Genomic DNA, 24,417 nt, shown 5'->3' with positions numbered 1-24,417 from the left:
AAAAGGAGCCCCGTCGGGACGAGCCGCGCGGCGGCAAGACGCGCCAATTTCCAAGTGCCGCGGCCGCCCGCATGCTAATGAAGCGCTGAATATGCATTTCAGCGCTTCATTAGTAGACTTCGAAATGGCCATTTGCGTGGCCATTTCGAAGTTTGGCGCTAGTGTAGACATAGCCCTAGAGAGATGTACCTATGCCAATCTAACTCCTAGCATAGACAGCTGCAGAAGAATTCTTTCATCGACTTCTTTTCTGCCTCTTTAGGAGGTGGATTAACTACAGCAATGGAGGAACCATTCCCCCCACTGTGCGAAGTGTCTACACTGGAGCACTGCAGTCACGTGCCATAGAATTTTACATGGAAATACAGCCTGAGATGAACAACATTAAAAACACTGCTATGGCATTAGAAACAAAGTAAGAATCCCACTTCAGACTTTTCTTCTAAGTAAGTTTTCCAAAAAAGTATATTTAAAAATACTTTGAACAAAATGAGAATTCTACACTGTATTTTTCTTACTAATTATGGACTAAATTATGCTCGCAAACTACGTAAGCAAACAACTTGCTGCACGCTAGCTTCTATTGTCATAGAACTTGTAGAGCAGTGATCCACGTGCTCTCCTACGATAGTCAGCAATGGTTTTGTACCAACAGGAAAAACAGAGGCAAATTTTTAATTTAATTCTCAAATCTTGACACAAGGATATAAAATCCTCCACATTTTCTTTTAAATGTTTTCTCAATTTAACAAATATTTTGTTCCTTTTCTAATGCTCCCAGTTCAATCTAGTGCACTCATCCCTTGTTAAACTAGTACTTTACTTATGAGTACTCGCTTAAACAAGGGACAGGTTTACTTACCTTTGTTCACTCTACAAGTGAACTCCCCCTTCCCCCCCACTGCTAATACTAGCCTTATCCCACCCCGCAGCTTCAACCCACCGCAGCCTGACCACCCCCGTCGGCCCCAACGTGCCACAGCTTGCTGCCCCCGCCAGCCCCACAGCAGCCTGACTCCCTCCCCTGGCCTGCAACAGCCTGACCCTGCACCCAAGCCAGACCTGCAGCAGCTTGACACCCCCCCTCCCCCCCCAGCAGCCTGATGCCCCCCCACACCGCCCTCTGGTGGCCCACAGCAGCCTGACCCCAAAACTCCGCCAGCCCGTGGCAGCTTCACCCTCTGCCAGCCCCACAGCAGCCTGACCCTGTACCTCTGCCAGCTGTGGCAGCCTGACGCTCCCCCAGCCCACAGCAGCCTGACTCCCCACCTCCCCTCCCTGCCAGCCTGGTAGACCTAATCTGCTACAACCTGACCCCCACACCCAACCTTCAGCAGCCTGAACCCCCTATCCATCCCATGGACCCAACCGACCACCAGGTTTCAATCCTCCTTCCCACTCATGACCCCAAACTGCCCCCAGCCTCTATTCTTTTCCAATCCCCAAACCCAAGGCTCACTTAGCTTTCAAAAGCAGCGCCACCTGCTGCCACTCCTTTCCCAAGCTCTAGGACCCAATCAGAAATTTTTACTTGTATTTTAATGAAAATTTAATGTCCCTCTTAAGAGTTTCTGCCTACAAGCACAAAATTGGGAACCAACTGTGCTCATGGACTGAGGGATGCGTGTACCGTAGTTTTTAAACACCCATTTTTCACTTTACAGTAAACCTCTTCCAAATCCAGCAGCCCTGGGACTGGGAGGTTGCCAAACATTCAAATATTCTGGTTAATGGAGAGCAGATGGAGGGAAGCAAAATAAAGTTCACCCTCTTCCCCTAGCCCTTGGCACCCCACTGCCAGGTCCTGCTCAATTGCTACCGCTACCTTGTTGGTGGGGATGGCAGAGAGCTGCTTGAAGGTGATGATGGAAGACTCACCTCACAGGGAGCCACTCTGGGCACCACACACCACATGGGAGGGTAGAGGAGCCTGCTAGCATGGCGGGATGCAGCATGGGCCAACTCCCAAGGGCAAGGTGTTGCTCATGCACTCAGTAACTCTCAAACCTTAGCTATGACGCTGCTTCTCCGTGCTCCTGTGTGGTGTCAGCTGCCCAGAGCTACGTAGCTGTGAGTTATGCCAGTTATTTGAGTGTTCCAGTTACTCAAATACCGGACTAAAAACAGAGCTTACTGTACTACAGGACAGCAAGAGATTAATCTAGTGCAGGAGCAAAGAGACTCATCATAAAGCACAACTTAGGTCACTGGTCAAGTACAGAAGAAGCTGGTAACTTTTCATTATAAAAAAGACAGTTTTCAGTACCTTTAACTATCAAACTTCAACCATTTAGGATGATATTTTCTACATCTAATATCTCATTGAGTGAATTTTTTTTTAAGTTTCCACTAAAATGGTTTTCTAGAAAGGCTATTTAAAAAAATGTTTGGTCCACATTCAAAAAAAACTCTAGATTCTGGAACAAAAAAACCCACATTCCACACAAGCTCACAGGTTTGTTAGAGGTTTACAGCTAAAATCTGAAGATCCTGTCTGCCCTAATACTCTCTATCCTCACACAAGTCTTGGACCTGATCTGCCCAAGCATACCCATTTCCAATAAGTGACTGCATATACTCCAACCCACGGCTGAAGAGGAATTTTCCAGGAAGTGCTCTTTCAGGCACAGGAACAGACAAACAGGTACATTCTCACCTATGTTTTCAACGTTTGTCTTGAAGGTATCTAGGTAACATCCAAGTGAAGGATGCAGCCTGACAAATGCAGAGAGGCTTGAAACTGAGAGCTGATAAGGAGGGTGAGCAGTAGTGAGGGACAGATAGTGGGCAGGATGGGAAGAAAGGAATTAAAGCAAACAGGGACAAGGGAAGAACCACTGACAACGCGTAGAGCACCTTCCCTTCCAGAACTTGGAACTTAACCCATTATTCCAGGCTCTCAACATTCTTTTGTTGTCTACTAAATGAATGCGAAACTCACTGGCAAAGTGTGTCATTATTCCCCTCTAATGACAGATCCACAGAAAAGACTGCAGCCTTCAACTGTTCCCTCACATGGGCTATGCTGTGCATTTAAGAGAGCTATCCCTTCTGATGAACAATATGGAAATCAATAGTTTCATAATTTCTGGTTTCATCAGATGCTTTAAAAAACAGATTATACAGACTGTAAAAACTACATTAAAAGAACATTAAGGTTACAAAATTAAGCAATTAAAAATGACAAAACTAAGGTTGCATGGGCAAAGTTTTGGCCCTCTTGTGCATGCATGTTGATAAAAATCTGTGGTTACAAAGTTACACAGAATTTTTTCCACAGGACAACTACCTCATTCAGTTCACATGGTGAACTGTTTGGTGAACGAAGTTGCCTGAAGGACCTTTGCTGCCTCTGCTGAGAAAGCTGACAGGTTTGTGAGGTAGGAAATTATGGAAGAGAAAGGAGGGTCCTTCAGTTAAGGGAGTTGAATGCCACTCCAGAAAACTGGATTCTATCGCTGTCTCTGGAGCCAAGTTCCTGTGTGTTGGTAAGTCACAAACTAAAATTTTCCATAGGTTGCAACTAAATGCATGTTCCTCATTTTCTAGATCCCCATCTTGAGACAGCTGGAGCCTAAATGCTCTCCGCTGCAAGTGAAGTCAATAGCAACTGTTTCAAATGGATGAAGGGCTTGATGTGACTTGATTCCCCACCTGTAAAATGGTGAGAACCTGCCTTCTCTGTTGTGAAGATAACATCTGTGTGCTTTGTAATCATTAATGAATTTAAAGTAAGACAACCACAGACGAATCTGCGAAGAACTAAATAATTTATTCTGTACTCAGTGTTGAATCTAAATGATTCACAATGAATAAAGCCTAGAATAAGGAAACAGCTATCATAAGGAATTTTCACCATGCACAAGGATAACATGAGAGAACATAAAGGCAGCTATATATGAAACTTGCTCATACATGGCAGAGACTGAGAACACTGGCAGCAAGAAGACAGGAGTTGATGGTATGAAAAGTTCCCAGATCAAATGAACATCATGGGACTGAACTGTGAAAGGTCTTGGAAGACAAGGACAAGAAATTCATGTGTTTGACAGAGCAGTTAAGAAGGAGCCACAGGGAATCAAAGAGGTGAATAATGTGGTCAGAATGACAAGCCAGAAAGTGATCTTAACAGCGTTATTTTCAACAGATTTGAGGGGAATAAAGGTGCAGTAATCTAGGCTGCATTAGTTAAGAAATAAAGTAGTATTAGACACAAGTTTTAACTCTACTGAAAAAAACTGGATTTTTCAGAAACGTTATGTAGGAAAAAATGGCAAGGTTCAGACAAGGCCTGAATGCATGGATGTAGACAGTAAAAAAATCAGATAAGTCCCAGATTTAGAACCTGAATAACCAATGCTGATAAAGCTGTCCACAACTGACAAAGAATCTAAGTCTAGTACTTTTGGCAACAAGTTTTACACGGTCATGGCACCCTCCTTCAGATCTGCAGATTTTTAATACATCTGAAGTAGGAGTTCAAAGCTCAAACTGCCTTTCTATGCTTGAGTACTTTCGGATTTTAAGGCTAATTTGATCTTGTTTTTAATGTGATCTCATTTCAATCAAATTAAAATTATTCTCAACTCCATCTTTACTTTTACACGGATTACTCTAACCTTGTAAAATATACAGTTCTCCATAAATTCAGAAACTGTACAAAATTCCTGGAGTTGGCAAGTAATGAGTACGTATCTGGCAAAAACATCATGGTGTCTTCTACGAGGTCGGCATTCTGCATCACAAACTTTTCCCTCTTAAATTCTATTTCACCTTTTTAGCTCCATTCATACTAGTTACATGCTATAACAGTAGTTATATGCTATAACAACTACAATTCAGGAAGGCACTTAAACGTGCTTAAATCACACTGACTATAAAGGCAGTTAACTATAAACAGACATGCTTAAAGGTAAGCATGATCTTAAGTGCTTTTATAATTCAGGGCCTCAGTGATCTCCATTCTTCTGTGATCACATTTCAAAGACTAAACTAGATTTCTGCTTTGGGGCTTGCCTAGATGGAGAAATTTACTGGCATAAAATATACTATCAGTGTACGAACATAACTCTCCATGTGGACACATTCTAGCGTTAAAAGTATCCTCAGAGAAAGTCACACCAGTGTAATAGGGTTTATAGTTATACCAATATAGTAATGCACGTGTATTTCCCTATATAGACAAGCCTTTGGATGCAGCAAAATGAGAAAGCCAATGTCAACTCCAATCAAAAACCCTCCCTGCTTGCATATACAGACTACATATTTACAGACTGCGCTGATGGCACTGCCCCATAGATAATGCTGCCCAATAATTCCCATTGTAAGCAACTGAAAACAGGGTCTTACAGTTCTGCCAAACTTTAAGAATTTAAAACCTTGAGTTGAAGTTTTCCATTCTGGACACTTGCCTACAGTTGAATTGGAAAATTTCAACAAAAAATGGTTCAGTCATTTCCAAGAACAAGGATAAAGAAAAAAGTTGTTTTCCCAATGTTAAATTCTTACAACCATTTTATTTAAAAAAAAAAAAAAAAAACACCACAAAAAAAACCTATAGTACCTCTATGCCCTGCAACAAGGAATTCTGAACTTTGGGGTCTAAATGCCTTTTGTTCTCCCAGTGTGAATCCTCTCAAATTTGGTCTACCTTCTAAACCTCTAAAAATTGTTTTTACATGCTCCAGAGAGGCTTAGAGTAGCAGCTAAATTCTGTGCAAATTCAAACTGCACGAAGTATGATCCACCTCCCACAAAGCTCCTATATGCCAGCTGCACTACTGCATACACCATCCCTACACAGCACACACACTCTACAACTGTTCCTTTCACTGCTGATGAGACACACTCTCTCCTCTACTGTACTCTCAGTTTTCCCTCCTGCTGGCAGGATGGCAATGTGAAGGAAAAAAAAAAAAAAGGAAGTATCCTGATTCAAAGACACTAAGGAAAGAAACAGAGGCAAGTGAGCAGTAACGCACAGATGGATTTGCAACTACTATAGCACACACTCCTCCAGAAACCAGAATTAAATCAAATTCTGACTCATCATTCTTCTACCGATTAGCAAGCACTGTGAAACCTATTTTAAAAGGGCCTGTTTCCATCCTCCTCTACTGGATGGTCCACCTGAAGAACAGCCTATTATGGCTCCAAACATTGCAATCCTATTGATGACTCACAAAGTCCACCTAGTTAATTAGCGTAAGTGATAGAGGTCTGTGTCCTGGCTCCAAAATGTCCCAATCCTGTTGATGATTCACAAAGCCAACCTGGTTCCATGTGACAGAATTTGTGGTTTGTTTTCTTAAATAATAAATTACAATTAAAAACTACATTAGAAGTGTTCTAAAGTTGCAGAAGGAAGCACTCAGATTAGGAAATGAAAGAATCACAGATGCATGAGCAACCTTAATTCAGCACCCTTCAACATACACATCACAAATCTTTTATTTACATACTTATTTCCACAATTCTCCTGCCTTATTCAGCATGCAGGACAGATGGCACTCACATAATCATGGTTTTGCAAAGTATAAGGTTGTCTGCAGGTCTCCTCCATTACTTGTGTCAGAAGCCTAAAGGTGTTTTGCAAATGAGGCAGGGAAATGAAGGAACAGTCTTGCAGTTAAGACAGTGGAATGTCATCCTGGAAAACTGAATCAACTCTGATTCTGTTGCTATGTGATATCGGGTAAATCACTTAAAACCACATGTTAAAACTGGCCATTAGTCTTTTCATTTCCTAGATACTCAACATTACATCCTTCTCATGTCTATCCTGGTGCACAGAATAAGAACTTGTTTCTTCTGTTCCTCTATCATCTGATCCATGGTGTTCAGCCTGACTGTTCTGAGGCATCTGGGGCCTAATCTGCAGAAATAATGAGTAAACAACTAAAATTGAAGTTGTGCTTTGAACACACAACATGCTATACTTATGCTAAGTTTTCAACCATCAGACTGGAGAAGTCTCAAGTCGGGAACCCAAACACACGTGACACTTCAAATCTTAATCTTTGCGCCTCTGTTCCTCATCTGTAAAACAAGGATAATATGACCATGTTATCTCAAGGGTCGTATCTACACTTGCACAAAACTTTGATATGGCCATGCAAACAGCCATGTTGAAGATTACCAATGAGGCGCTGAAATGCACATTCAGCTCCTCATTACCATGCCACTGGCTGCAGCTCTTTGAAATCGCCGCATTTCACTTCTGCGCAGCTCATCCAGACAGGGGTCCTTTTGGAAAGGACCCCATCAACTTCGAAATCCCCTTATTCCTATCAGCATAGCCTATTCAACAGGCAACATTCCTCTCAGCAGATCTGACGGGGCTCAGGTGACTCGAGTGGGCAGCTCAGGCGGCTGGCCCGCAGCTTGGGCTGGCCCCAGTAGCATGGGGCTTGGGCAGCTGGCCTGCAGCTTGGGAGGATGGGAATGTTGCTTGTTGAACAGGCTATGCTGATAGGAATAAGGGGATTTCGAAGTTGACGGGGTCCTTTCCAAAAGGACCCCTGTCTGGATGAGCCGCGTGGAAGCGAAATGCGGCAATTTCGAAGAGCTGCGGCCAGCGGCACGGTAATGAGGAGCTGAATATGCATGTCAGCGCCTCATTGGTAATCTTCAACATGGCTGTTTGCATGGCTATTTTGAAGTTTTATGCTAGCGTAGACGTAGGCAAGGTGTTGCAAAGATTAATGTCAATGTTTGTGACATACTCAGATACTATCGCAATGAGCATTAAAGAAAAATCCATAAGGAAATTAATACTACAAAACTTGACGCAAAATTTGGATGATCTAAAACATCACCATATGGCCATACAATTATAATACATAAAAAAAAAGCTATCCTGTTCAACAAGCAACAGCCATCCTATGAAATGAACAAGACAGGGATCCTATGAGAAAAGTTGTATTTGATCAGTTAAAACAGACCACTGTAATTGATCAAACAAGGATGCAAAGACCACCCCAATACCGACATTTCCTAATACAAGTGCATGGCTCTGCAAACTTCATGTTCTTTTAAAGTAATTTTTGTATGCAGCCTTCCAACTTAGTTGAAACTAATATCTACAGCGGGAACTGTACTAATCCCTATTTTAAAACATTTGTGCCGTTCAGAATTCATTGCAACAGTGGCTCTCCAGTGCACATTATTCCCATAAAACTTCAGTGAGCAAGAATAAACAGCTGATAACCTGGGGAGAGCATTGGGTGGAAAGTGGATGAATAAGTACCAAGAAAACTGAGCTTTTCAGTTTCCTTTGCTAAGATATCTTTTAACATATTGGTGTTAAAAAACTAGATACCCTATTTATTAAATACACTATACATGACCAAAAACAGTACTGCCACCCAAATTCCACTTTTATTCACCTTTACATTAAAAATAAACTCAGCTGAAACTATTCATACAAAATTACTAACATTTGATCAAACTGTGGTACATGAGAGGAAAGCACTAGTCCTGAAATAAAATAAACGAAAATCCAATATTTCACAGAAACTCAAAATTTCATCTAACTCATGGATTCTCAAATGTGGGGGGACATGAAGAAATTCTGGGGGGGGGGCACAAGGCAACTCAGCCCCCCTCCTCATTCTCCCCACCCCAGGAAAACAGGCAGCCCTTGCTTCCAGCTCTCAGCCCCTGCCATTTGATATGGGCAATCACACAGCAGCTGTAAAGCAGGCAGCGAGTGAATACCCATGTGGACCTAGCTGTCTCCTACAGAGGTGAGTGAATGTGGGTTTGGGTAGCGGGGATGGAGTTAATGGAGGGGGGCTGGGGTGCCTGGCTTGGGGGAGGAGAGGGACTCAGGTGGGTGGCTCACGGAAGTTCAGGGGCAGTGCAGGCAGCTTGGGCTGGCTGGCCCCATGGCAGGCCCCAGCAGCATGGGACTCAGGTGGCTGGCCCATACCGAGCCCCAGCTTGGCAGGGCTGGCTCCAGCTGTGGGCAGGACTCGGGTCACTACAGGCAGGGCTGGCCCCAGTAGCAACGGGGCTCAGGTGACTCGGGTGGGCAGCTCGGGCGGCTGGCCCGCAGCTTGGACAAGGCTCCGGTGACTGAGGTGGGCAGCTTGGGTGACTGGCCCGAAGCTCAGGCTGGCCCCAGTAGTATGGGGCTTGGGCAGCTGGCCTGCAGCTTGGGTAGTTGGCAGGCAGGCAGCTGATCCCGACAGCATGGGGCTTGGGCAGCTGGTTCGGGCTGGCCCTGGCAGGGCTCAGGCAGCTGGCCCAGGCAGCATGGGGTTTGCAGGGCTCAGGCAGCTGGCCTAGGGCTCAGGTGACTAGCCTTAGCAGCTCAAGGCTCGGGCTGGGAGCTGACTCAGGCTGACCCTGGCAGCATGAGGCTTGGGTAGCTAGCCATTGCAGGAGCTTGAGGTTTTCTCAAAAATCAAAAGGGGGGCGTGATGCTGAAGTTTGGGAACCACGGACCTACCTAGCCTCCCCATGGCAGGTAAGTTTCAAATACAGCATTTATTTTCCAAGAGCATCCACCTGATGAAGCACTTAACCAGGACTAGATTACCTTTAGCAGGCCTGGTGATAAAGATACACACGGGGCACACCTGGGAGCAATGGGACAGAGTCACAGGGGCAGCCCTGCTCCACCTAACCCAGCACAAGAGCACTGTTTACAAACTGGCAGCTGCCAGACACACACCAGCACACTCACCAATATACTGCCAGCACACTCCTTCCTCTTGGGTTGGGGCCATGCTTGACACCACTCCCCGCAAAAAAACACACACACCCACCCCCCACACACATACACTGCCTCTCTACTGAGATCCCAACAGGCCCTTCCGGCCCCTACCTAGAAACACTCACAGACCCTCCACCAGAATCGCAGCACACCCTGTGCAATGCCATCACTGTCCACCACCCCCTAACCAGGCCACCTCACAGCTCATAACCCCAACACAGAGTCCTCCCACTAGTCAGCATCCTGTCTCTCAGACCCCCTATGTTTCTTGATCCAGATTATGGCACACAAACCTCCCCTACTGCCCTGCACTCACCCCTCCAGAGACCCATTTCCTGCTGGGAGTTGACAGTGTCTGCTGGGTTGAGCCAGCAGCACAGCCAGTGCTGGTCCCATGGTGGGCATCAGTCAAGCCACAGCAAGACTGGGACTTGTTCAGGCTTGGGCTCCCTCAGGATCCAACAGGGCTCAGCCAATTCCCACCTCTCCTCCCCATGTGGCTTCCCGTTCCCTCACCATCCTCCCCGTACTGATCTTTACACCATTCTCAACCTGTTCAATCCTACAGAAGCAGCAGAGACCACTTGGAGCCAAAGTCGCACTTGGGAACAGGGCAGACTCCTGGAGTGTGACCACCGAGTCCACCCAGCCCAACCATGCTCAATGGCCCCATGGTCAACAGTCCCAGCCCTCATGGTGGAGCCTAGCTGCTTGGCAGCAACCCCCCTAAAGACAAGTCATTGATACAGCAAGGCTTGGATAGTGTTAATTTATAAAAGCATTCACTCTCAAAGGTTTGCTATATGACAGAGTTCACTGATACCAAAGTTTGAGCACCCCTGGAATAGCAGGACTCCCCACTCTCTCTTATGCAAACCTCATAAGTGAACAAAACTGTAAAACGAACTACTGATTATCTAACACCATGAGTCACACATGCAAAACCCCAAGCGTTATGTGGGCCACAGCCACACAATACATACACTATTCACAGGGCTCCGCAGATGTTACATGGGACACAAATGTATTCCGATGGGGTAACAAGCAGCCCAAAGGTTTAGAATCACTATATAGTAACCCCCAAGTATGTGTAATTTCAATTTGCGCTTAAACACAAATTAAGTGCAAATCAAAAGTGTTCCAGCCCCACAGCTGGGGGAAACCAGGGGAGAAGCCCCACTGCAACAGGGGAGCCTGGTGGGCAGACAGCCACTACAGCAAGGCTTCTCCCCTGCTTCCCCCAGCTGGGGGAGCCCGGCGGCCAGAGAGCTGCTGAGGCACAGTTTCTCTCAGCTGGGTTAGTGGGGGGCAGGGAGGGGGTGTGGCAGAAGCACAGCATAGACAACCATGATCATGCAGCAGCTCCCCAGCTTCCTCTCGCTGGAGGAGCCAGAAAGAAGCCACACCTGACACCCACAAGCAGCAGAGAGCCAGGACTCAGGCTGCTGCTGGTTCCTAGCTCCCAGCACATGGCTGGCCAGTTTCCTGGATCCCAGAAGCAGCAAGATAATAGGAACCAGGCTGAGGCCAAAACAGCACCAACATTAACAGTTAAGAATTTTTTGAATGAATATTATTTTCAACTAGGTATTACTTCTAACTGTTCTGGTACCAGACACACAACTAGGAGATTAGACTAAACAAAAGAACTGAAGTGAGAAAGAGTTCTGATCAGCAAATTTTCATTTGGAATTTAAAGAATTTAGAATTGCCAAGTCTTTTTTAAAATATTTAAATAATTGTAGTTATCCTAAAGTCAGCTGGCATAATAAAAAGATGAAGTTGGAACCCATTCCTGATTATATATTTGACACACCAGTTTTCAGCTCATATTATCATAGTGTTTAGAGATGCTTGGCAAATCTCACTGAATTTAAGGAGAGATGGGGTTGTTCATCTTGGTTCATCCACCGAATCAGTCTGTGTATCTCACCCCTACTTAGGCTGCGTCTACACTTGCACTCCTCTTTGGAAACAGGCATGCAAATCTAAAGGGTAAATGAGGTGCAGATTTACATCCCTGGTGCCTCATTTGCGTATTCATTCAAGAGAAGCAGTATAGACACGGCTCTTTCAAAAGTAAACTCTATCTTGGGAAGAAGGATTCTTTTGAAAACGGGGTTTACCTTCAAAAGAGCAGTATAGGTTATTAGTATAGGTTGACTGCCCTTTGTCTGGCAAATACTTTCATTCAGGACCACTCAGGTCCCAAGGGTGCCGGATGATTCTTTTGAAAGAATATGCAAACAAGGCACCAGATATGTAAATCTGCACCTCGTGCAGTTTCAATTTCGTTTATTTCCATGCCTCTTTAGAGGAATGCGAGTGTCGGTGCAGCCTTTAGCAGACTAGTGGCTAAAGCACAGGCTCCGAGTCAAGAAATTTGACATCTCTGCGTAACAACTCAAAACAACTTACTGTTTCACAATAGACAAGTTACGTAGTCTCTCTATCTCAATTTCTGCACCTATAAAACAGAGATAATCCATGTTCGCAAACTGAAAGCTTTGGAAGACAAGTATCAAGAATAAAATAATTGCAAACAAATATTTTACACATATTAATCTTCATCCCCCATGTGGGAAATACTACAGGTTGTACTTCCCTCATCCGGCAGCCGCAGGACATGAGTGGTCCCAAGTGAAGTTATTTCTCAGACAAAGGGCAGTCAACCTATACTAGCAAAAGCTGATACTGAAGACAGAGTCTCTGAGCAGCATCAAAGAACAGAATCCTGGAAGTAATCGCAGCAGCTGTAGGTGTGACTCTTCGAAAGTCTTGTCCCCCCACCTCCCCCTCCACACACTTTTATTCCTCCATTCCCTTCTTTCATACTGATCAAAATTCCAAACCCCATTTTCCCAGTTTATCTATGGGAAATTAAGACAAAGCAATTAATGGTTTACCCAATGTCTCAGAGGGAGTCAACATCTTAAGTACACCAGTCTACACCAGTAAAATTACCTACTCCTGACACCAAGTCAATAACAGGACAGCTGAAAATAACTTAGTGCAAACAGGCAAGCACAAACCTTATTCCATGCCAATTTGGAAACCACAGCTATGCCCTCCTCTCACCAAATGTGGGGAGAGAGGAGAAGAAGGGAGAAAAGATAGGGATGGAGGGATAGAGAACACACAGAAGAGCAAAAGAAAAATGGACAAGGTGTGTGCCTTGGAGAAACAGAGTCCCCTAGCAGTTTGACAGCTTCGGTATTCCTCATACTAGCTAATCACCTGAGTACCCCAGCTAAAAGATACCACACATTTAGTTTTGATTTGTCTAGGTTTATCTTCACCATGAGATAATATCCAAATCATTTAAGTCCTTCATGATGAAAAATGTTCTGGGAGTCAGGGATTAATCTTGCACAGGGTGGTGGAAGCTTTGTGCTGAAAGTTTTACCATGTTGCCTATTCTCTTCTCTCTGTTTTAAAGGCCTGCCTGCACAAAGCAACCCTCTCCCCCAACCCTAAGCTATTTTCAAACTTTCTGAGCTAAGCTTCCTGACTGTTAGGTTATAATTTTTAGCTGTGTCCCTCCCCACCCTCCAAACAAGCTGGGTGGACTGCTCAGTGACTCGGAGTGGAGGAGGTATTCCCTCCTTGAACCTCACCATGCAGAAATGGCTCAAGCTCTGCTGATCCCTACTCCCCCAAAACAAAAGTCAAACTATACCTATGCCAAAGGCCTATTCCTAAAGGCCTTACAGCATGTCAGGGGCCTCCCAGTGAAAAAGGTTGAGAACCCATAAACTAGAATATTAAAGCTCCCACACTGCAAATGCATGTACTTTATTGCAGCCATACTGAAGTTATGTGCATAAACTAAAGCATCTGCTTTAAGCGTCAGCCACACTGGAGCAAGTAGGACATGGATGGAGAACCTCTCGCCCAAAGGCTACATCTAACCTATTTAATTTCATCCAATCTGAAGCAGTCTTGGTTCCTACCCCACAGGGCCGGACCAACAGGCAACAAAGCCCCATGCATCAGCATCCTCTCCCCAGTGGACTCAACGCATGAGTGCTATCTTGCTCAACTGCAGGGGCAAGCCCCAAGCTCATTTTCTGTCACTCTCCAAGCTAACTAAACTAACTACAATAAGGTCTCAGAGTACACAAATCCAGAGTATGCGACCTCACTCTTACACAGCTGATCCCCAATTTCCACAGTAGCCCTCACTTTATGCAGCTTCACATTCACACAACACAAAGCTGCTGGGCTCTCAGCCTGCCTAGCTTCCCACAGCTGCAGGCAGCTAAGCAGGCTAAAAGCCCCTTCCCCCTGCTTCACAGGGCAGTGTGCTAGGAAGACAACAGAAGGCTTCTAGCTTGCCTAGCTACCTGCCCCTGCGGGCAGCCAGGCGGGCTAAAACCCCCTTCTCCCTGCTTCCCAGAGTGGCACCACTTGACAGCCATGCCAGTTCACCACCATGAAGCCACCCCCCCCAGCTGAGCCCTCCAACTCCCCCATGGCTCCAGCTCACTCCCCCTCCCAAGAAGGGGCTCCAGCTGCATGCCAGGGGCTCCCCTCCAATCCCCATGGACCCAACTCCAACCACTGTGACCAACATCCCCCCCCGCCCACGCGCAGGCCCGGGCCTCAGCCCCTGCAGACCCAGATCCAACCACCCCCAGCCCTTGTGTGGCCCCAGATCACTCACCACATGTGGGTCTCCAATATTCCCCCTGTTCAAGCACCCTGCCCCAGTGCATCCCTGTTCACCCCTCCCCTGCCTGGCTCAAACCTCTGCCCCCGCCCCCGCTGCTCCAGCTCAGCCCTCCAACCTCAACCATGCCTGGGGCTCCAGCTCCCAGACCCTCCACTCAGCCACCCTGCCCTGGTGTGCCCCCCATTCAACTCCCCCACACAGCTCAAGCCCTCCCGCCCATGGCACCAGCTCTCTCTCACACACAGACACACGCTTGGGGCTCCGACTGTCACCGCTGTCGGTGTGCTCAGCAGCTCTATCCTCGCTGCCAGCTCAACCCAGCCCTGCCCTGGTTCATCCCCATTCAATCCCCCCATCCCCAGCTGACCCTCCTGCAGCATACACAGGGGGCCGCCAGCACGCACAGGGGACTCTACACCCTCAGTTTATCCCCCCACCCAGGTTCACCCTATTCAAACTTCCCCACCCCCATGGCCCCAGTTCACACTCCCCAGCATGTGGGGTTCCAGCTTCAACCCACGCCTGGGGCTCCCAACCCCCAGTGCTCAAGATCCAACCCACCACCCCTGCAGCCTCGGTTCTAACCCCCTGACCAGGCTCCAATCCCCTGCTGCCCAGGTCCAACCCCCTGCAAGCCCCAGCTCAACTGCACCCTCCCACCACCTCTGCTGCCCTAACCCACTTCAGGATTAACCCCCTTGCCTCCTCCCAGGGCCCAACCAATCCTCCCAAGCCCTCCCCGACTTATGTGAAATTAAAGGTACATGAGGGATTACTGCAAATATATTTTTACTTGTGTGTGCCCCAACACTGAGTTTTCCTGTGGGTCAGTGGCCTGTGATTGTAAAAAGGCTCCACACCCTGGTATATGGGATGCAAAAACAGTAAAATCTGCCAAAACCAGCCACACATGGGAGTTGGCAAAAAGTGACCATTTGTAAGATATGGTCTCTGTTCAAAGGTTTGCACGCCAGACAGCGTACATATTCTGATTTCTGCAAAAAGTTGCTCCTGACAGGAGTGCCTCAGGCACATTTTATTCTATATGCCTTGTGCATCAAAGGTGGGCACATCAGAACAATTTGTAAATACAAACAGCTTTTCAAGTCAATATTTATATTCAGCTTGTTGCAAACAGTAGCATTTGTCTACAAGAAAAGCAGATGTCTATTACACTCCAGGGACCACTGGAAAACAGTCCAGAATCTAGTGAAAAAAGGCTCATAACAATCTAAGGTGTTTTTCAAAATAACCATGCATCAAAATGTAAAACTTGTGTTTTAGTCCATCATGGTTTGGATCGCAACATAAAAATCAAACATTTGCGTGCACAAACATAAGAAAAAATAGCAAGTCATGCCCAGTAACTCAGGACTGAACGTTCTGAAATATAATGGCAGTAACATTATTTTGTACAAAGAAGAAATATTAGTAAAGGCGCATTATTCAACTTTCCTTTTAAAAAAAGAGACTTGAAATGCTGTCACTTTTTAAATTATTTTATTTCTCCTCCTCCTGCACCAGATGCTCAAACCCGTGCTGTCTTGTATCTTTATTGATGTCCAGCCTCACCTATCATTCAGCAGGCCTCTAAGCCAGATTTATCCTACTCACAAGAAATGCATGTGGTGTGGGGGGAAATACCAGGAGTCCCCCCCAAAGGTCCACAAGCAAAGTTCTGAAAGACTAAAATTAAGACAGATGAACGCAGAGACCCTATCTGCACTAAGCAACAACTGTATCAAAGGACCTAGTTGGAACAAAATTGTTCCCATCCAAATCAAAACATTATTCTGTACTAAAATACGGTGGGAATCCTTTTTTAATTGCATTCCCAATCAAAGCTATCACCAGGGCTCTGCTTAGGAACATGGTCAAAAATTTTTAAAAGGCCATTTATACCCATTATGACAATATTACATCAAAACTTTTTTCCCCCCCTCAAGTGTCATCATATCCACAGCAGAAAAAAAATATAAGATTTAACTATGAGAAGTCTAGTGATAATTTTACTAATTCAAGAATCTAAAAGATCTTTTAAAAAGGGGTGAGGAACCATTTTTCCTTCAGAAGCCACTGACCCACAGGAAAAAAAAAAAAAAAATCAGTTGAGGACCACCCAATAACTTGGCTTTCAACAAAAAAACCCCAACCTCATTGACCTATCTCATGAGAAACTTGGGGCTTTCCTTGGGGGAGGAGGGTACAAGGAGGAAGAGGTGGGGCGGGGCACTGAGGCTCCAGGCAGCAAGATAAGCTGGTTCCTGCACTCCAGCCTCATGGAGGGGCAGTCAGACTTCCTGGACAGATGATGGGGAGGGGCCTATGACTGAGATGCAGCTGTGATGTACGGTCTGCAGTATACAGCGGATCAATTAAGGATAAGGTGCTTTACAGGTGGAGGACTAGAGAATACATACTGAGAGGACATGTCTATACTGCATATGAGAGTAAGCTTCCTAGCTTGGGTCCACAGACCTGCTTAGTGAGGTTTGCACTAAAATACTAAAAACAGATGTGTAGATGTTGCAGTTCTGGCTGGAACTTGGGCTCTGAAGTCACACGACAAGGGGGCTTCACAGCCCAAATTCCAAACAACATCGAAGCACCATCAACAACAGTATTTTTAGGAAGTTAAGGTAAGCCCCATTAATACAGGTCACTGTACCCAAGCAGGGAGACTTGCACACAGATGCATTGTTGATGTACCTTTAGACTGCTTAACGTTTCCTTGTGTCTGGATTGGTATCAAACATATTGTGCATAGCAATCCAAACTGCTTCTTAAGTAGGCCTGCATGTATTATTACATTATAATGTTAGATAACATATGGTAAAATACAAAGGAGGAAGTCTACAACCCAGTACCACGAATATCTAAAATTATTTTTTGCAAAAATAAATCAATTATCTATGACATTAAAATTATGGCCACTCAAATTTAGTTCACCTACTACTTCTCCACAACTTTAGCCCCTACATTTAAAACAAATATGAAAAGAGGAATACAGCCATTGTGTACTTCATTTTAAGGATTTACCCAATAATCAAATGAATGGTTCAGAAAAGCAGACATTTCCAAAGCACAATGTTCCTAGAAAAATAATGATTCTTGAATCATGTAAAGAATTTTCACCTAAGCATTTAGATGCAACAGTTTTGGAAGAGAGATTATAAACATAAGGGTTTATAATCTAACTACTAGAAATTAGAAGGAAAATTTCTCCATGTGCAAATTACTCCCCAATAGGGTTTCAACACTGCACTGGAAATGTTCAGTTTTGACTTCTACCTGTAAGAAGATATTGTATCAGAGAGACCACTCCTCTGATTCAGCATTATAATTTCAATGTGTCTTAGAATGCAAATAAGGATAAAGCATAGTTTTCTTCTTAAAAATATTATATTAGACTAAGGAAGTAATTTAATTTTATACTAGATTTTCTGTTTATCAGTAAGTGTTTTCCAAATGTTATTGTAATTTCAATTCTATTTAGCAGCTAACTCACACTTTCTCCAAAGGGGGGGACCCTACATTGCCTGAAAGCCATGCAATTGTTAAATTCCAAAAATAATTTAAACACAGATGAATATATGGGAAAAAATAAAAATATTCTTATGAATCTCAAAGAAATAAGTTTAATAGTAGACACATCTACTTAATTTTATCAGCATTAACAAAATTCTTATTCAATTTTACTCAGAATATCTGACATTTTGAAAAACCCTACATGAAATGCATATTTAGACTTTCCTGCAAGAAAACACTACTATTGTCTCTTTACTAAAAGCATTTCTAGTTCCTCGAGTAGCTATTTACTTATTTATTCCCATTTTCTTAGTGACAATCCAGCATTTTCAATACCACATATAACAAGACTGGGTACATAATAGAAACATGGTTTGCTTGACACCGTGGGGGGGGTACCTTCAAACATGAATGCACTATAAAGAAAACAAAAACACCTCTAAAGGTGGTTTTATTCTGAAGATGCATAACCATACATGGTCTTTGTCTACATTACCCAGCTTTTAGTGATACAGCCACATTACTAAGTCAAGGCAACTTAAACACTGTGGCATTTTGGCCAACAAAACACTTCCTCTCTCCCCACACAAGGGACGTGTGTGTTGTCAACATGAGCGCACTCTCTACCCACAACACACCCTTTACAATACCATTTGTTGTAATGGGGTAGGGGGGACAGAGAGAGAAAGGTTAAGCACCTGTGCAAGACAAGTCACTCAACTAGCAGTACAGACAAACCCACAGTTTGTTCCCGCTGCCCTTATTCATTTGTATCTAAATAAGCAGCCCACCCCCCACCACCAGAAATCAAGTTTACCAAGACACGATCATGTCTTCATTTAGAGCTACTTTTAAGTATCCATGACACCCAACACATCTGTCCTTCACTCTCCTGCTCCAAACACTACAACAGAGGGAAATAATTTTAGTATTTGAGAAATATGACCAAGAAAACTGCTGTGTTCTTCTGGTGTGAGAAAACAAATGATTTTATTGCCTTGATAACAAACACCATTACATGCCTAACAAAAACCTCAACATAAAAGTAGAATTAAGATTTTACTGAAATAGATGGCTTCATCCTACATGTTCCTCAATCTGGAATACTAAAGCACCAGCACCCAAAAGATCCAGGATGTCAATAGCAGTTTGAAATTTGTAAACAGCTGCTAATCTGTTACCCATAACCTCTCAAAGTAGACATGCCACTACAGATATCTAAAAGGAAAAAGACAGTCCTCTCAACACTTCCAACCAGTCCTACAGTACAATATCAGAGGGGTAGCCATGTTAGTTGTATCTCCAAAAATTACAAGAAGTCATCCTGCGGCACCTTATAGACTAATGGATTCTTTGGAGCATAAGCTTTCATGGGCAAAGGCCCACTTCTTCAGGTATCTGATGAAGTACGCCTTTACCCACAAAAGCCTATACTCCCAAAAATCTGTTAGTCTATAAGGTGCCACAGGACTTCTCTTTGGTACAGCATAGTGTTTCTCAAACAGTGGCATGTGTATGCTTGGGGGTACACCAACCCATCTAGATATTTGCCTAGTTTTACAAAAGGCTACATAAAAAACACTAGTAAACTCACCACAATTTACAAGTTCATTCAGACAGTGATTGCTTCTACTGTTTCATATGTTGAAATGTTAAGTTTAATATTTCTATTCCAATTCATTTATTTGACAAGATGGTAGAAAGTCAGCAAGTTTTCAGTAACAGTCTTCTGTGATATTTTTGCATGTTTCTCTAAGTACTTTTTAAGTGAGGTGTAACTTGGTGGTATTCAAACCAAATCTGACCCCTGCAAAGGGTACAGTTATCTGGAAAGGTGCAATGGAATTTGTTTCTCAAGACCTCAGATTTTCTTAAAACCATGTTTCTGAAATGGTGGTATGGGTACCCTTAGGGGTATGCTATAGAAGTCTGGAGGTACTTGTATTTTTAAAGGGGTACTTTATTAAAAAAAGGGTGAGGGTCGAGAAACACTGATAGAGCACAAATGCAGGTATCTAGCATAAGGACAGTAAGTCCAGTGACAAACCAACCTCTAAGTCTGCACCTTGTTCCCAGTATATTTAGCAACGTATATCAAAAATAAGTTGACCCAATTTTAAAAATTCAGCCTTCAATCATGAATTGGGTTCACATGTGTAGTTCCTGCATGTATCCAAAATAATTACAGATACAAGGGTCTGCCCACGCTCAGCCTAATTGCAAGGTCAGGGATTTAAAACAAATGCACATAAAAAATAAACATGCCTAAGAGAACCATAACAAACATCTAACTTGTGTAAAGATTTGTAGAGTCTTTCCAAAATTCTAATTAGGATTGTAAATGTGTTTATACTGATAATTAATGTTTCTATTTGATCATTCAATATACAACTTGATTGGTGAACAACAATGAAATTAAATACAATAACTTAAATCTTACAATCCATGGCATTTCTATGACATCTACATGGAAACAAGTTTATGCCGCTTTTCCATATACATCCTCCCTGTACTCAGCCAACTGTGTCCGAAGTGAAATAAGACAGCAGACAGACAACTTCAGTAGGTAAGGAGGTAGAGGTGAGTGGACTAAGGGTTCCTTTCCTTGGTTATTTTTCAGACTGTCATTAAAAAGTGACGACCTAGATGTTACATATCATCCTCCAACCGGAGGCATTACAGTTTCAAAGTAAAGTTTTGACACCGTTAAAGAGAAATGCAGCTTGAAAAACTGAAGTTGTCATTTTGGAGAACTAACAGGTGTGAACTAAAGAGAAAAAGGACATAAAGGGGTAACGCCGTTTTCCATATGGAAACAGTTTTATTAGCAGCTAGTACAAGCGGAACGACACACTTCGCCTGCACACGCATTAACAACGCTGAGAGCGGGAGGCATCGAGCTGGTGCAGCCGGATTTCACTCCGGTTTAGAGGAAGAGTCTGAGCAGGGCCTTATTTCCAGGCGTAGCCCAGGCCTACACGGCTCCAATCACTCCACCTCAGTAATGGCGCTTGGTGTGAAATGAAACGAGACTCAGGGGAAATAAAAGCGGGTGCCGCTCGGTGGGGAGCCCCTCTCAGGCCTCACGCAACCGCGCAGGAAGGGACAGCCGGGCGGCCCCTCTCCCTCAGAGCCCGGGGGGCTGCTCTCCCTGCAGCTCGCCTCGCAACCCCGCACAGGACCGGGAGAGAATGAGACGCCGTCAGCCATTTTCCTTCACGCTCCAAAACACAGCGATGCACGGACACACGCCGGGGGCTGCGGGGGAGGCGGCGGCGCCACTTCCCCTCCCCCCTGCAGCCACGGCCAAGGGGCCTCGGGCTCCCCACCCCGCCCGGGCAGCTGCGTCCCTCAGGGCCACGGCCCGCTCAGCCTGCGCCTCCCTGAACCTACCGGCTGCAGCAGGCACCGCTCCCCCGCCCCATACTCACCGCCGCACGGCGTCCGCTCCTCTCGCTGATGCCGCGGCTCGCGGCCCCCCTGGGTGCTGCTGCAGACGACGCCCCGCCGGCAGGGTCTGTCTCATCCCAGGCAGCCAGCAGGGCAGCCACTCATACTCGGCGCGGAGCCGGCGGCAGAAGAGGCTGCCCGTTCCCAGGCCCCGCAGCGCTGCCCGCGCTCAGCTCCCGGCTTGACTACTCGGCTCCCTCCGGCAGCAGGGCCGGGGCGTCTCTCCTGCGTCACCACCTCCTGCCCGGCAGCCCGGGGCTCTGGCTGGGGCTTGGCCGGGGCCTGCGCGCTCCGCCCCGTCCGGGGCTCCGACACACACACGGCGAGGGGCGCACGCGCTCCCCGCGCCTCTGGCCGGGGCTCGGCGGGGAGGGGTCGGCACTGGCCGGTGGCTACGTGCACGGGGTGGAGGAGAACAGTGACGGTGGCGGGGCCGGTTCCTCGCTCCCGGCGCTGGCGTCTGGCTACGTCCTGGGCAATATGGCGACTCCGGCAGCGCTGGGCCAGCGGCGCAGACTCCGACCCAACGCGACGGCGGCCCCGCCACCCAAACAGCGTGACCCCCCCCCTCCCCAACCCGCGTGTGTCACTCAGCCCGGCAGCGGGGCAGGCCTAGCGGCTGTCACCGCCCCCTCGGGGCGCGCGGAGCCGGGGGCGCGCGGGGGGTGGGGAGGGGGTGAGACAGGAGCGCGCGCGGAGGGAGGGGCGGTGGCAGCGCGGCCGTTTCACGTCGGTTGGGCGCGTTCGGGTTCCTTTGTGACCCGCGCACTGCGCGGAGCGTCCGGGCAGTGACGTCAGCGCTTCCTTCTGGGGGCTGGGGCGCAGTCGCCGAGGTTCCCCTCCTCCCCCCCCAGGCCCGGAGCGTCGCTGGCCCAGGGAAGGGCTGGGACTGCAGCAGGCCGTCCGCGGGCCGCGGTTCCCGGCCCAGTGGGGTGGCGCTGGCGAAGGGACGGAGAACAGCCTGGACCGGCAGCCCCGCTCAGGGCATTTCCGCGGCACTTCGCTCCCCCCACGCCGGCGGCCGGGCTTCGGTGTCGCGCACGAGCACCGCCCCCGCGCTTCAGCCTGACCCGGCTGGTAGGAAGGGGAGAAACAATTCAGGGCCAAATCGGTTAGCCCCGGAGCGCCTGGACGCGCTGCCCCACTTGTTTTTTCAGGCGTCGCTCGCCGGCCTCCAGCAGCCTTCGGCCCTAGCCGCCTTCCTGAGCTACGAGCCCCGGCTGCAGTTGAGCCAGATCGTGGAGTTTTACCCCAAACGGAGCCCTTAACTGGCACCCAAGCGCCTCTGCATACAGCAGTTATGTCCTCCTTCAGGGGGTGCAGCTGTCACTAGCTTAAGACGCCCTTTAAACAATGGAAGCATAGCTCTGTAAACACAAGTTTACCTTCTTTTTATCCCCCCTTTTTGTAACACTTTTGTTTACTATAACAAGTGGTTTTCTTTTTCTCCAGTTTCCTCTTCTGGACAATCTCTAGAATATATCAGAGGTGTAGCACTGGTTGTCTAGCTGCAAAAACGAGCAGAGGGCCTGGGGCTCCTTATGTTCCCCGCCAAAAAAAAGTTAGTCTGGGAACTGCACTGACTGCTCTGTCTTTACATAGTAAATTCACAAAAAAAAAAAAAAATCCCTTTGCTCCCTTCCTGCAGGCTTCCTCTACAGTAAGGAGGGAGATTTTAAAAATAGGAAAGCGTATTATAAAACCACAAAAATTGACCAGGAGACTCATCATCCAGATCTGGCACCTGAAACTACTTTTACCTGTAGAAATATATTTCCACTTGATAGTCTTTCCTTAGCATCATACAAAATAATGCTGGATCATAGTTTCAGGACAGGAAGTGAAGACAATAGCATCTAATTAAAAGTGAATGGGTAGCTTTATGTAGTAGGGTAATGAGATATTATTTTCCCAGGAGGTCAGAGCTAATGACCCTAACTTGTGAAAAATGTTTCTCTCTGCTATTTGCAATCTATAAAGACCAAAACAGCAGCTAGTCATAGTGATAGGGCTCAGGGGGATTCTCCTTTAAATAGTCTTTAAAACATTGACAGTGCAGAGTGAATTATGGAGCAGTTTCCTGATTTACTTAAGTTACATTTTTCTGCCAATCCTTACCATTTGCACAGGACAGCAAAAGCACATCTTAACCTAGTTTATGCCACCATAGTTGTGAAATGACTTGTGTGCGCACTGGGGCTCCTTGTGTGAGCAGTGGGGCCAACAGCCTTACCAGGGCACTGAGCAAGTTAGTGGACCTCACTCTGTGCCCCCCAGAAGGCGCAGGGCTGAAGCAGCCAGACATCAGCACGGCCCAGCCCACGGCATCCCTCCCAGCCCACAGTGCTGCCCAGAAATGCATGGTACGGTACTCAGTCTGTGATTTAAAAGGCAGGGGGCTTTAGCCACTTCAGCAGTAGCATTAGCAGTGGCCAGAAGCTCTGGATGCTTTTGTATTGCTAGGCCTCAGGACAGTTGCCTCCTGTGTCCACCTATCCCTTCCCGCCAATCTTCAGGCTTGTGTCAGTCATCCCTGTCCTCACTAGGAACACTTGTATCATTTGTACTGTCAGTGTGGAACATAACGCAATGCCTCCTGAAAGCCTCTAAAAAAAAAAAAATCAGAATAAAACACTGATAGCATATTTACTTAGTTATGGGTACACCTGTACTTACTCAGAAGGTTGATGTGCTGGTGGTTATCTTCTAGGGTTTGATGTAACGCACCTAGTAGGGCGGTACTGATTCGAATGATTAGGGCATTGCCATCACCCCCAGTACTCTTCACAAGAGCAAGTAGTAAGGGAAGTCTACACGAGAGTTTCTCCTGTCAGCCACCTACTGTGGCCTAGTGGCAAAAGTCTAGTTAAGATAGGTCGATTCCAACTGCACAATTTCTGAAGCTGGAGTTGCATCTCAATCTTTTTTCTTCCCTTAGTGTAGACCTGACCTACATCAGCTGTGGTTCTGCACCACTTGAGGTGGTGATATTATTAAATGAGCATGAAGAGGGCCCACATTGGCAGGAGACCAGTTTAAGCAA

The 24,417-nt window shown here is 46.2% G+C and overlaps 1 protein-coding gene across 2 annotated transcripts in view; it reads right to left on the bottom strand.

The window, feature by feature from the left end:
- The window catches only part of USP9X (ubiquitin specific peptidase 9 X-linked), a 203,372-nt gene extending 181,452 nt beyond the window's left edge, over positions 1-21,920 (bottom strand). The window contains exon 1 of one of the 2 annotated variants that reach the window (XM_074995034.1): positions 21,356-21,920. The gene's annotated coding sequence lies outside the window, so the exon portion shown is untranslated. The remainder of the gene's footprint in view (positions 1-21,355) is intronic. The other variant, XM_074995025.1, reaches the window with a different exon arrangement.
- Between the last annotated feature and the right edge of the window lie 2,497 nt (positions 21,921-24,417).

The sequence above is a fragment of the Carettochelys insculpta genome, chromosome 1 (genome assembly GCF_033958435.1).
Source record: "Carettochelys insculpta isolate YL-2023 chromosome 1, ASM3395843v1, whole genome shotgun sequence".
NCBI lineage: Eukaryota > Metazoa > Chordata > Testudines > Carettochelyidae > Carettochelys > Carettochelys insculpta.
The sequence above is the reverse complement of the archived record's forward strand: the minus strand, read 5'-3'. Positions and strand labels throughout refer to the sequence as shown.